This window comes from Gallus gallus, chromosome 20 (genome assembly GCF_016699485.2).
Source record: "Gallus gallus isolate bGalGal1 chromosome 20, bGalGal1.mat.broiler.GRCg7b, whole genome shotgun sequence".
In the NCBI taxonomy this organism is placed as follows: domain Eukaryota; kingdom Metazoa; phylum Chordata; class Aves; order Galliformes; family Phasianidae; genus Gallus; species Gallus gallus.
Window position 1 is genome coordinate 3,477,826 of NC_052551.1, and position 14,466 is coordinate 3,492,291.

The 14,466-nt window shown below is 43.1% G+C and overlaps 1 protein-coding gene across 8 annotated transcripts in view; it reads left to right on the top strand.

The window, feature by feature from the left end:
* The window catches only part of PTPRT (protein tyrosine phosphatase, receptor type T), a 432,923-nt gene that overhangs the window by 270,668 nt on the left and 147,789 nt on the right, over positions 1–14,466 (top strand). The gene's annotated exons all lie outside the window — the stretch shown is intronic.

The following is a 14,466-nucleotide window of genomic DNA, read 5'->3' on the forward strand; positions in this document are numbered from 1 at the left end:
GAGAAGAATGAGTGCAGACCAGCAAAATGACATTTGCCTGATATCTTGACCACCACCCATGCTTTAAACTCTTGAATGGCACTGCAAGTTAATAGTGGAAGTTCTATGCTTTGTTTGTATTTGTTTGTTTTTGTAAGTGGTGATGAACTACTGATCATATCAGCAATTAGCAAGCAGCTCACCTGATGAAGGGAGCTGTGCTCACACAGCTTCTGCAGCCTGCTCTTTGCTCAAGGACAAATGATGTGCTGTATAGGAAAGAGGCTAGCCTTTTCCAGAATAATTAGAGAAAATGCAGATGAGAGCTATATGTCTGATAGTCACCCTCCACTGTTGCTCTCAGAGGGCTCCCTTGGAAATCAGATCTGTAATGGATATTATGCAGATTTAAAAGAAAAAATTGAAACATGCAACTTTTTTATCTGCTTTTGATGTTACATTCTGCCGCTTTCATCTCAGAGGATAAAAGTAATTGAACAATAATCCCAGAGAGAGTAAAATACACAAATCAATAAGCTGCTCTCACAGGAGAATTTTATTTTGATGAGTGTACTGGTACCTCACACTTCCCCAAGCTGTTAGGTTTCCATTAGGTGGTCGTGTACTGTTTAATACAGCTGGCAGTATCTGGGTTTGAGTACACGGACAACGAATAAGGCAGCATCACAAAACAAGAACAGCGTTTTACAGCCTTTGATTGATCTCCTAAACTTTAATTTAGAGCTGAGAGCTGGTCATTGTCTTTCTATTTTTGTGTTCTTTGGGGATGTGTAATGAAGGCAGAGGGTTACTGCTTCCATCAGATGTAGTGGTAATGAATGTAAGCAGTCCTTAGGCAAGCTTGCTGTGCTGAGAATTTTCATGTCCTGACTGATGTGCAGAGGAATTGGGGCCCTTTGTAGTCCTTTTCTCTGAGGCATTTTCCAGTGATCTTGGATTTTGTATTTTTTCTGCTCTATTATTCTTAATTTGTTTAGATCAAGAATATGCGTACTTAGTAAATAGTGCAGAAGTGCCCCTTACTTTTGTGTGGGATGCTTTGATAGACTCATAGAAAAGGGGAATCCAGGATCTTTCAGTCCTAATATGAAAACCAGCTGAGCATCAGTTTTGCATATACAATTCTACTATGTTGGGCTGCATGACCTAATATGTTCATGCAGTTTTTGAGCTTAAGCCTATGTCTTCTGGAGGACGTAGCTGAAGCATCTCTAAGGCTAACTTTTCACTCTGATTTGTGGGCTTTATATTGTTTTTTTTTGTTTTTTCCTGTCAACGTGAAAACTCATCACAGCTGGGGTTCGTGTGATTGAATTGGATGAAACAAACAAAAAAAAATATAGCCCACTTGTATGCAGTTTGAGGTTCAGAGATGGTACAGGGTAAGTTTTCAAAAGACTTCAGTTGGGCTGGGTTTCTCTTAGCCTGTCCAAGGTTGAGTCCTGGATTAGAAGGGTGAGGATCCTTACACCTGTGGAGAAAAAGGTTTCTCTGCTGTGCTCAGGTCGTCTGGAGGAGAAATCTGCCAGGTTTGATCTCTGAGCTGAAGAGCTGTGTTGGGCAGTGGAGCTGGGATGTCTTTGGGGGTGAAGGAGGAGTGTATGAGCAAGACCAGAGACTGAGACGCAGCGGCTGGCAGGGATCAGGCTACACGTGTGTACTGGAGGGGCTGGGTTGGCTCTTTCTGTGTCCCCTGCTACCAGACACTGAAAAATCCCTTGAAGACCATGGACGAAGTGCGTGTGCATGTTTAATACAACATTCACATTGCACAAGCAACCCTAATTCCATCTGGTCCCAACAAGTGATTGCTTCACTTTGTAGCTGTAATGCTCTTGGATATTGAGTTTCACAGGAGATTTTCTGAAGATTAAGAGGGAAGAGAAAGTGGTTGTATCTGTAAGTCTGGAGAGAGAGCAGCTGAGTGGATACCAGTTGGAAATCCCTGACATTTCTAATATTCTGCTGCTTGAGATAAATTACAACCATCCAGGGAGCAAATGCTAACACATATCCAGTAGGAATATTATTATTTTAATAATAAAGCAGTAACTATTTTTTTTCTCTGCCCTTCTTTATTGCCCTCTGCTCTGAACAGAAGGAAATCATTAACAGCTGGAAGATAACCAAGCATCAAAGTGACTTTTTCAACACTTGTTTTAGGAAGGAATATTAGAAGAAAAAGAAATTAAGAACATGGCATTTTCTTTATATTAATTCAAGGCTACATGAAGTGAACAAAAAGTGTCTCTCTGTAAATGCTGTTAGAACACACAAAGCTGTGGTGCCAGCCTGTGGCAGTGGTTATTGGAATGTTTCAGTGACATATTAACAGATCTGTTCTTAGAAACTTAACTTCCTTAACACACTTCCAGCAAATGGATTTCCAGTCAGAATCGACATCCTTTCTTCTCTCTCCATTTCAAAATAAACTCTTCCAGGGCACAGTGGCACATTTTTGTGGAAAAGGGCTTTGCTGAGAAATGGAAAGACAGGATCTGGACCAGTTCCCTGCACGAGCTTTGCAATATCCCCAAAAAGTGTTGTGATCCTTATTTGGTGCCCAGAGCATTGCTTAAGCTAGTGAGGGGAAAACTAATCTCTTGCTCTTTCATTGGCAGCACTGTCTCATAGACTGATCCTAATGGGGTGGAAATGAGCTCAGCTGCCTAATTCTGTTAAAAACATAGGCTTTTTTCACACATGAATGCTCATCTACTTCCTTCTAGCCTTGTTAAAGCCATGGCAGCAAAGAGTCAAGCCATAGCTGCTGAAAACAAAGCACACTGCTTTTTTTTTTCCACTTCAGTTCTTATTTTTGTATGCAGTGAGAAATGGCAAGTGCAAGAGGCTTCATTCACCCAGAAAAAAAGCCTTTACGGTATAAAGATCTTGAAGTGGACAAATGAGCTTTGCCCCAACCTTTAGGGCATGACTGACTAACTTGTTCATTAGCATTGTAACTTTCAGGGGTGCCCCAAACATTGTCGCCAACTGTGTTTCAGAACCAAAAACAAGAGCTGTGCATTGCCAGGACCAGGCGTGGGTCCTTGCAGCATGGCCTCCCTCCAGCTGTGACTGCCTTCCCAAGGCCTCCCACTGGGCTATGTTGTGTTGTTTGGTGCAGTAACAGTGATCTTTGTTATGGGAAAGCTAGCTGATGGAGGACCAGTGAGTTATGAACAAAGTGAGCAGGGTGTAAATCTACTTCTGCCTTTCCACTGGCCTGTGGATGAGGACATGGCCAATTTCTGTCATGCAGACTGTTTTATGCCTCTCTACCTTTAGGTCCATTAGAGTTGACCTTCCTGTGTTCATTAAAACCTCAAGTTTTAGTTCCAAGACAAATGGACCAGTAAGGGACTTCATAGAGAAGCTTAGAGACTGATCACCAGCATGATTTCTGTGGCTTTCAGTCTTCATTACATCCTTCAGTTTTTTTCCCTCTGAAGACAGCAGAGAGTTTCCTCATTGCAAACTGTATTTTCATTCTCTGAACAAGTGTGGCATCCTGGCATGGAGGGGGACTGTGTGCGTGTGTGTAGGTGTATGCACAAGTTCATGCAATGCTGTCTCCTCTAAGTGACTTCCGTGGCTATTAGTTAAACCCTGCTACTATCCTCGTAAAACTAGCTGGCTGCTAAATGCTTGCTTTGGTATGTAAATGGCTGAGAAGTGGTTTGAATTGTACATCCTGGCCTACATTGCAAATAGGAACCAGTAATATGAAGTTACAGCTTTATGTTATAAGATAGCTTTGAGCAAAAGCAAATGGCAATGGTTTGATATTCTGTGAACAATCTTACTTTTTTTTTTAATGTTTTTTTTTTTTTTGTTAATAACAAACCCAAGAGTTCCCCCAAGAAGATGAAGCGGGTGGTCTGAAGTTCCCCTGGAGGACTTTCCTGGCTAAAGTCAGCTCTGCAGAGAGCCTGGTGGAGAGCTGAGCAGCACCTTCCAGCTAAGAGCTGTGCCTCCTGCAGCACGGCATGTCAAAGAGTCAGCAACTCTGGGCACAGCTGATGGCAGAGGCCTGCAGTGATATAGCAGTGCAGGGACACTACAGCTGTTGGAAACAATTTGGACTTGTTTAGAATTGAGTCAACTGGGGCAAAAAGAAATGCTTGGATTTCCATGAGACTTGGGGGCATTAACAGGGCTGCTGTAATCCTGACACAAAGGTCCATGTGTTCAGGTTCCACCTGTGTTAAAAGCAGTACCCTCTGTTAAGAGGCCCAGTAGTTTTTCTCAAAAACGAGTTTATCCGTATAATGCATCTGTGTTGTGCATACGGTCTGCATTGAAATTCTGTAAGAGTATTTTTCTAGTGGTTCACCAATCAGATACAAATGGTGATGAGGAAATGCTGGTTCTGCTCCTCACATCTGCTCTCCAGGACCTTTGCTCTTGTTTCTTCCCAGGCCTCCTCCTTCTGTGAGCCCTTTTGCTTTACAGACCTGACAGTCCGATGGCACTCAGAAAGGGCAGTGATCCTGGCTCCCTGTCTGTGTCAGAGCTATGGTGGTGCAGAAAGCAAATGAACTATCAGGAAAAGTCTCAAAGGCAAAAATCTGGGCAGTCCTGTTGTAAAATGTACCTGGCTGCTGCAATGCTGACCGTGACCCGAGGAGTTATTGATGCTACTGCCAGGTGACATCCCAGGGAGTTGACAAAACAGAGTTAGTTACAGCCAGAAAAGAGACATTGGCACTTTGTAGCTCAGTGCTGGAGAGTCAGCACCTACAGGAAGATGCTGGGAGAGATTTTACTTCTGTCCATCTTGTGAGCAGGTGTTGAAGCACACCAGGATTTTGGCTGTTGCGCTGTAGCAAGTCTGGTTCATTAATTGAGTCAGAAAATCCAGAAGAATGGGAATGACTCCTGTTGGGAACGTGGACATCTTTGAACAGAAATTTTACAGCCAGATAAGCTTAGGGATAAAGTTATTCTGCTTTATTTTTTGTAGGTTAGAAGTGCAACCATAACATAGGAAATGAGCAATTATTGGGCTATTGATTTTTTCCAGAGCCAACTTTTATCCTTCCACCATCCCAAGGAGTATCTACAGCAGTTTGAAATAAACGTTTGTTCAAATACGTACATTCACACAATAGTTATCCATCCGTGGCAGTAATGACATTGCACTGCTGATTTCAACTTTCTATTGGAAGAAAGACATGAGCATGAAATCAGAATGAAACAGCTGCCCATACATTGTATTTAGACCCTGCCTAAAAATATGTTTCTAAAATACATTGCAGACAGTACTCAGGCATGGGAATTTGAAAATCTCTTGGCCCAGTGAAGGGAATAACTGGGAAAAGAAATGGGTTGGCATCTTCTACGCTACCTGGATTTCCAACCACTCACTCCTGAGGACATCTCCTCCCTTTGTCTGGTCTTACTTCTATGGCTGTGTCGGTATCTTCTTTGCCCTACATAATTATCCAATCTCAGCATTCTTAGCAATTGAAAACATATAGATTTTTTTTTTTTTCCTACCAGTGTGGTATACTGGGGGGAGAATATCACTTGAAATATCATTAAGCACAGAAATATCAGCTAGTCATTATCATATATGGATTTATCAAATCGGAGTGCCCAGTGCTGGTGAAAAAGGGAGTTGTTGCTTCTCTTGGATCTTGAGAAGATGGGACGAGCTTCAAGTGGCTTTGGGCAACTGAGGGTGTCACCATAGCCCCCCCAAAGCCAACGCTTCATCAGCTGGGGGCTCTTCCCACCAGGCTGACAAGTAGATGTGGAAAACTATTTTTCATAGTTTTTATTTATTTTTGAAAGGCTTCCAAAAGGTGATGGAGAATTTCTCTTGCAGGTTGCACCGACAGAAAAGGAAGCTGCAGTTAGAAATGTTAGAAAGCCTATCTGCAGGAGCAGCGCCTCTCTGCGCTGTTCAGAGTAATTCGGCAGACCTATGGCTGCGTAGAGGAAACCTCTCAAACATTTGTTTCCCTGCTATTTTGATTACCTCCTTTATTTTTATGGAGATAATTTATTCTTTGTCAGGAAGTACCTCACACAGTCTTCCAGTCTTTTCTGCTTGTTCTGTTCGAAGCTAACAGCAGAGGTACACAGAGAAAGAGGTAATAAAATTAAATACATATGCACGTTAATAAAATTGCACAAATAGGTTTTATTTATACGTAATAAAATAAACAGATCTGTAGGAAAAAAAAAAAAAACACATTTTATTTCTGTTTGCCAAAGACCAAATGGTTTACCTGCTTTGTAATTTTGCTTACATTAGCATATTTAATTACGCTTCTGCATTTAATCATCAAAATGCTCAGTAGTCCCCATTTTGTTCCCAGCCATGGGATAGCACCGCTAAGTGTTTCCGTGATAGATGTTTTTAATAAAGTCGTAATTGCCCCTTATTGTTGTTTTAAATGATTACTTTTAAGTTTGCTAGGGAACAACAGTTTTTGCTACCAGAAGAAGAAAGCTTTCTTTTTACCATTTCCAAATGTAATGGGAAAACACAATTTGAAATCTCCTACAATTTGAAATTCTCCTAGTTTCCTACAAAGCAGAATTCAAATTCAAATTTTCAACTGAGACTAAACCAGATCAATCCAAAAATGAAGAAAAAGTGCTGTGGCTCGCAGTGAAGTGGTCATGTTAACTGTTGCAAGAGCTCACTCCCCAGCTTAGCACGTAGTCAATGATCCAGCTTATTTCATCGTTCTTTTATAATGGATCCAGCTGTGTGGCACTGCTCCTTCATTTCTCACAGAATGCCATCAGATGGCCTATTTTTGTTCATCAGCTGTAATGGCACCTATTTCTTTGTGTGTGACGTGGGGATGAGTTGATTGCACGTACTTCAGCAAGCAGCTTGTTGGCTCCATGGCCATTTCGCTGTATTAGCTTCCTTCCTTCTTCCTCTTTTTGTTTTCTCTTTTGAAACTCTTCTCTTAAAAGACACCTTTCCGTATAACTGTCTGCATTCAGCTTTCTCTGCTCTGTCTTTGGAGCAGTGACACCCGAACCAGTTAAAAAGAGATTCAAATGAGGGAAATTTTCTTTATGCAGGAAAGAATGAGGCCAAGAAAGGCTGAGGAGCTCTGCCTAATCAGTGTTCTTATCTGTCACGTCTGAAAGGGCATTTCTACCACATTCAGGCTGGGAAGGCATTGAAACATGATGGGCAGCATCTGTATGTGTTGTTATGCTCAGCAAAGAAACTGTCACCCAAAAGACATGCAGCGCTTCAGGAATGGACAGAGCTCTGAAATGTCCATGTGTAGGGTGAAGATACAGGGGGTGTTTATAGAACAATTCGTCTGTCAGCATCTCTGAAGTGATGTACAGCACTCACTGGAGTTGTCTGTTTTATCCTGAGCCATCACACGCATTTGAATTGGATAAAACATACCAGTTGAATGCTTTTGCTTTGTTTTATCTTGCTACATTATTTTGCTAGTAGGTATGTTCCCCTTGGCTTGCTGCGTCCTGTGGAAATGTAAGGAGGAAGATGGGAAATAGGCAGTCAGGGTGAGATGGAGAGGGCTTTGGCTCTCATCTAATACCTGGAATCAAATAATTGCCAGACAACTTACTGGCAATTAAAAATACTGTTTAGATTTCCATCTGTGAAACAAAAAAGGTATCTTTGTAGAACAGGTAGGAATCTACAGAAGAATTGTCCAATTTTCCACTTTCCTGTTAGTAGGAATGTTGTTGCTGTCACATGAAAAGTAGTCAGTCTCAATTTATTGTAAAAGTGAAATATTCTATGAAGTTCTCAGATCTAGAAAGGCTGTTGTGTGATGCTACTAAATTTATATTTGGTAAATGAAGATGAATTTAAATACTTTCTGGACAAAGGAGATTGGTTATAGCACGCAGGTAGCTGTGAGAGCAGAGTTTTGGTCTTAATATTAATTACCAATGCACACAGGCATCTCCCGGTCTGTAAGAGAGCCTGCCTAGGAAGGAGCAGATGGGGACCTTACTTGGGCACCGGGATATGGATTGGGCTCTGGTTGGAGTGATGGCCGATGAGCTGAGTGTGTGAGGGAAAAGCACACATGATTTCCTTCTCTGGTTGATCAGGAAGCAGCAGGACTCAGAAAGCTGCTGCACCTGTCAGCCTGATTTTCCTCCTTTTGTGTTTTCTCAGCCTCAGTAATATGCTGCTGGGAAACAATGTAATCAGTGGACAACTGCACTGCTAATAAACACCTCCACTTTCTCCATAGGGTCAGGAGATGTGGGCAGTGGGGCCTCGGAGCAAATCAGCCCTTTTCCACTTCGTACTGTGTCCTTACTGACAGTAACAATGTCTTGCAATTAGGTCCCTGCAGAAGGTAGTTAACCTGAAGAGCAGCAGCTGATTTTCTCTATTTAACCTCTTTGCTTAACCTTAGCTTCATCTTCAAACCCTGGTGCTTTGCCATTACGTCCTTTATTCTTTGGTCTTCCATAGGTGGAGAAAGGTATGAGGTAGAGACAATTGTTATTAATAATCTAAATCAAGGTCTGCCCTTCTGCAGTCTCACCTTGAGCAAGACGACTACAGTGAACAAAACAAGATCTGTGAAATTCAATAAGAAAAATACGGAAACAGCCATAAAGGTACACTTACTCTGCAATGGTGACAGCAGGAGGTGCAGTTTCTGAACAGTAGTGGTCACCAGTGGGTCAGAAATGTCTGCTTATGTGGAGTAAGGACTAGAAGCACACCTGAACAATCTGTTGGGAGAGTTTGTTTCCATCCTGGCCACTTGCCTATCACAGGGAGTTCAGCAAGGTTCCTGGACAGCTACATTTTGCAGCATCCTACCAAAGTAAGGATAGGTGCTGAAGTGTTGGTGAGAAATGCAGTATTAAAAAATACTGCTTGGTCCTTGATTTTGATGTAATTAATAGTTCAGCCAAGCTGAAAGGAAAATGAAGTGTTTGCACAGTGAAATCCCAGAGACTGTGATTTTCTTTGTACAGATTCAAGGCTGGTTTTAATAGATCAGTGACAGCTGTTTCATTGCTGCTGCCTGTTAAGAATTTCCATGGGTTTTCCAAGGTCTCAGTACATGTAGAAACTTCAGTATATGCAGGTTCCACTGATATCTTAATATATATGATCCATCACTATTCAGTTTGGGTCAGACTATTTCTGTCTTGCTTTGGTAGTTTTTCTGTACAGCTGAAGTTGAGATCTATATTAGCAACTTCTCTTCAACTAGCCAAATAATAATTTAAACTTTTCTCCTTGCTTTACTGGAAAGCTATAATTTTTATATCCTATACAGAATTGGAGCAGTTTGTCCACTCTTCAGCTATTTCCAATAGTAGAAGATTATAGAGAATAGAATAGTTCTGTTGGAAGGAATGTACAGATATCATCTAGTTCAACTGCCTGACCTCTTCAGGGCTAACCAAGAGGTAAAGCATATTAATTAGGGCATTATCCAGTGTCCTCTTGATCACTGACAGCCCCCTTGCTGGGAGGCCTGTTGCAGTGTCTGACCACCCTCACAACAGGTCAGGTTTTCCTCATGCCTGGTCTGACCCTCCCCAGCACAGCTTTGTGCCATTCCCTTCCTGCCTCCAGTTCCCATGAGCACAACCCAGCACCACCTTCTGCTCCCCCTCCTCATGGAGCTGCAGACAGCAGTGATGTTGCCTCTCAGCCTCCTTTTGTCCAGGTTGAACAACCCACGTGTCCTCAGTCTCTCCTACCTGGAATGTGTCTTCCAGCCCTCTTAACAGCTTTGTTGTCCTCCTCTGGGCTCTTTCAAGGACCTTGACATCCTTTTCATACTGTGGAGCCCAGAACTGCACACAGTGCTCAAAGTGAGGCCACACCAGTGCTCAATGCAGCAGGAGAATCACCTCTTTTGATGAGATGGCCATGCTGTGTTTAATGCAGCCCAAAAGGTGGTTTGCCCTCTAGGGCACACTCCTGGCACGTTGAACCACCAGCACCCACATATCTCTTTCTGCTAAGCTTTAGTTTTCTCTTTTGGGGAAAATAAGCGATTACATTATGAAAAATAGCTTATGTTATACAGCAGACCCAGGGAAATGGGTACTACACACCTTTTGAAATTAAGATTGAAAAAGAAGCATATATACTTGCAAAGCTGAAGTGCAGGAGGAGTTAAACTAGGAAGGTAGTAAGACTACTGCCCTTCAGAAACAGTACAGAATCTCATCTTTAACAATAAGTTGCAGTGGCTTATGCTGTGGAGGAAATCGGTGTGGCTACAGGAAAACATTTTCAGAATTACATAGTCTGAGCTTCCAGGAAAAGGAGATTGAAAGATGAGATAAGGGAGCCAGAAGGAATATAAAGCTTTGCAGGTCTTGTGCTTCAATTTACCAATTTGATTCCAGCCTCGTTTCTCCCTCTCTGAACCTAAGGTTTAAATAGTTTTTACTTATTTATACATTCCTCTTGGCTAAAGAATCTAGAAGGCCATTAGATGTCAAACCTCCACACTTTTGGAATCTCCTGAGGATATTGGTATTTCTGAAACTTGCATCGCATTTCTGTTTTCAGTGCAGCACCCCGATCACTTCCCACCCCACTGCCACAGCCCTACTGATAAATCTCATATTTTAATGACATAAGCCTGAGAAAAGATAGCTCTTGGGAGAATGCAGGATGTTCTGTGTTCGTGTAGTGGGGTCTCTGAACAATATCTGAAATCTGGAGTTTAGTTTCTTGCCTTGTAATTCAAACCCATCTGCTGTTCGCAGCCAGGTTACTCTACTAAAAACATTGTCCTGAGGAAAAAAAAAATCAGGATATATCATAGAGCATTTATGATAAAATTATGGAGTTAGAATTTGAGACTGCTCAACATGAGCCAGCTCGGGAGACTTAGTTTTGTGTAAGAAATGAAAGGACTAATGTGAGCAAGGTGAGATAACTGAAAAATGCAGATAATCATCCATAGTAGAGGCTTTGGACATGCACTTTAATGAGATGATGCTGAATCAGTGTCCTTTCTTACCCACCAATAGTCAACACACCTGACGTAAATAAACCAAACAGCCACTCATTGCCCATTCATTCTATAACATGACGGACTTAAAGAAAATAGGTAATTTAAAAAATGCTACGACATTAGCGTGGAGGTTAATTGCCATCTTCAGCTACACCATTGCCAAGACATGAAATGTATTGCAGCCTTTCAGCCCCATTCTGGTTTGGAGTCAGGAGTTGTTTACCTTGGAAAGCTCTGAAGGACACTTAGGTGGTTTTGTTTTTCTTTCAGTGCTTCCAAACCAGGATTGTGCTTACTGTTACAGTTTCAGAGGCTGGAAGTTGTCACAGAACCATTCTTTGGTTCAGCTGAATTGTGTATACAATCCGTCTACAGAAATGTTCTTTCTGTGGTTTTATAGTAAAGGATTGATCATCGGTGATGCATAAATGTCCACATATACATGCATACAAACTCTCTAATTTCTAAATATATGTGTATATATGTAAACACATGGTGTGCTGGAAAATTTCCTTTAAGGTGTTTTCTGATTGCTAGGGAAATGGCATGGCTTATCTGGAAACGGAATCAGTCACTAGATTTAGACCCCAGGTTCTTTAAAAACTGTCCTATTTCAGAAGTGTCCATATGTGTTCAGGTAGGGTGACCCTCAGCTGAGAGAAGCTGTTGGCTCTCCCAAGGGTGGACAGACCTTGCAGGGAGGTCTTGGCACACTGCTGCACTGAGCAGTCCCCGGGCAGACCCTCAAGTACCCAAATGGAGAGGCACGGAGTGGTTTTGCTTTTTCAAAAATGTCTTAGGTTTTTATTCTTACTATTTTGTGTTGTCCTTTTACACTGGTTATGGTCCAGTGCTGAAACAAAAGTCCCAATGGACCAACTGCAGTGGACCTTCATGCTGCGCTTCAGCCCTTCTTCCCATCCAAACCAAAGTCCTCTGCTTCTCCAAAGGAACAGCCGCCTCTGTAGCTTCTGTGACACCGCCTGGAGGCCTCAGGGAGCTCGGGGCCATCCACTGGACTTGTCTTCTTGTCCCAGCACAGCAGCTTCTAGGACAGCAGTGCCAGTCCTTCCCATTTCCTCAGAGCTCGGGGAAGAAGAGGTGAGAGCTCTTGGGGAAGGGTGAGGATGGAGGACGGGGAAGAAAGGGCGGTAGGGAGCAGCAGCTGGCGCAGGGGCGCTCTGGCGGATGGTGACATTTCAGTGCCCAGATGGAAATTGAGAGCCCCTGGTGCACTGCTGATGGATGTAGCAGTGTCTCCAGGCAGACACAATGTTGGGGTGCCTGCCCTGCCTCGATGGAGATGGATCCACCTGCATGGGTGGTTCTTCTAGAGGGATGTCCACCTCCATGGGCTGGACGCTGCTCTCTGGTGGATCGACATACATCAGCTCAGGTTTTCTGCTGCTCCCCTGAAGCTGTGGCTTCTTTGGTGGAGGAGGATCCATCCTCCTCCACAGGGGACAACATGAAAGGTGGGAAAGGACTTGTAAATTGCTCCTTGGGCCAGAAGACTGCCACCAAATCACAGGTCTGTTAAAGACTGATGTTCTGTTGTCAGGGTCCCCATATTTATAGCAGTTGTCAGGGAGGTGGACCATGACACCAGAAGGCCATGGCAGTGTGACGCTAAGAATGTCCCATGACAACCAAAACATGGCTGTGTTGGGCATGGGGAGGCAATGGCCTGAGAGTTGCCCTACGTGCCACTTAGTGGGTCTCTGCAGGGTTCCATTTTCAAACAGTTCTCTTTCATGTTTTTATCAGTGACTCCAATAAAGATCTGGAACTTTTATGAAGTAGATTTGTGGATGATGCTGAACTGGGAGAAGCATGGATTGCCTTGAAAGTACAGAGGCCTCGCACCAAAGTCTTGAGAGGTTTGAGGGCGGTCTCTGTCTGCACGAAGCAGAGAAGTGCTGGGTTGTGCAGCTGGGATGGGGCAGCCCTGGCTCTGTGTACAGATGGGAATGGGGGGCTGGAGAGCAGCCCCATGGAAGGGGACCTGGGGGTTCTGGCTGGCAGCAAGCTGTCCATGAGTCACAGTGTGCCCTGGCAGCCAGAAGGGCCAGCCATCCCCTGGGGTGCATCAGGATCAGTGCTGCAGAGGTGGGGAAGGGCCTGAGGGTTTAAATGTGTGTGCAGAGCAGCTGAGGTCACTGTGTTTGTTGGGCTCAGAGCAGAGCAGGCTGAGGGGAGGCCTCATGGTGGCTGCAGCTCCTCACAGGGAGCGGAGGGCAGCACTCTCAGCCATAGGGTTTGGGTTTGGATTCTTCTGTGTGGAGCCAGGGGTGGGACTGGATGATCTCTGTGGGTCCCTTCTGCCTTGTGGTATTTTATGATATAAATATTCAGAACAGCCTTTACTTGAGAAGCTGCTGTTTTCCTATTGACAGTTACTATGCCAGTTGCTAGGGTATGTTTTTTTGGTTATATTTTTGAACATAATATGGAATATAATGCTTGTTGCAGTGCGTGTTTTGTTTGTATATTAATAGATTGTTCACAGTGTGGATGTTGCGTTCCTTTAAGAACCATTAGAAAGATTTTCCTCTACTTTTACTGTCTTCCAGAGAAGTGCAGCTTCTATTTTGGAGTCCCAGTAACTTTTTTTTATTTCCATAAAAATGTTCCCTTATAATTTCAGCTTGTGAAAGGAACGGAATGGGAGAAGTGGGCAAAACACTAAATTGCAATATAAATCAAAAGGCTGGGTGGAATAATGTATTTTCTAATTATCTTTCTTAGATATATATTGAGCAACAAAGCAAATGAGCTCGCCGCGTTGAAGAAATGTCAGATAAACTGTGACGCGTGTGGTGGTATTACCATCTGACACATCTCAAACACTGATTTTACTAACTCATCTTTCATTCCTTATATCTGCGTGTGTAACGACGCGTGCATTTATATTTCATAAAAAGGGCAGAGTCTGTAGTCAAAGCTTCTGAGTTATGCTGTTAAAAATAAATTAAGGAACAGCAGGTGAAAATGATTCTTACACATGCATATTCAAACTTTACCTCAGACAGATACTGTAGAAAGAATAATAAAGGATGATGAAACTTTGTTGAGGCTAAAGCATTGATGTGCTCTGGAGTAAAAGTTTTGGTGGCATAAGGTTGAGTTGGCTCACAAAACTTACTGAAGGAGAGGCACGGTCTGCTCGTGTATGCCATTGCCAAAACATCCAAGAGTGTCTCCCAGGAATTAAAAATGGAGGGAGCATCAGCACTAGGGCAGAGGATGTCTGGCAGCGTCCCTCTTGGTTCTTGTACTCCTGTGCCTCAGTCGGGGTAGGACTGAGCAGAGTGGGCTTTAGGTTGCAAGGAGGGTGCAGGAGTGGAATGGTGAGAGACCTGAGCTCGTTCCTTCTCTTCTCACTGCTATTTCCTTGCATCGCTTAGGGCTGCATTCACTGAGAGAAGGAATGTGTGTGTAAAAGTGAAGAAAGTGCAGCTTCCACACTACTTAAATCATGCTGCCATTG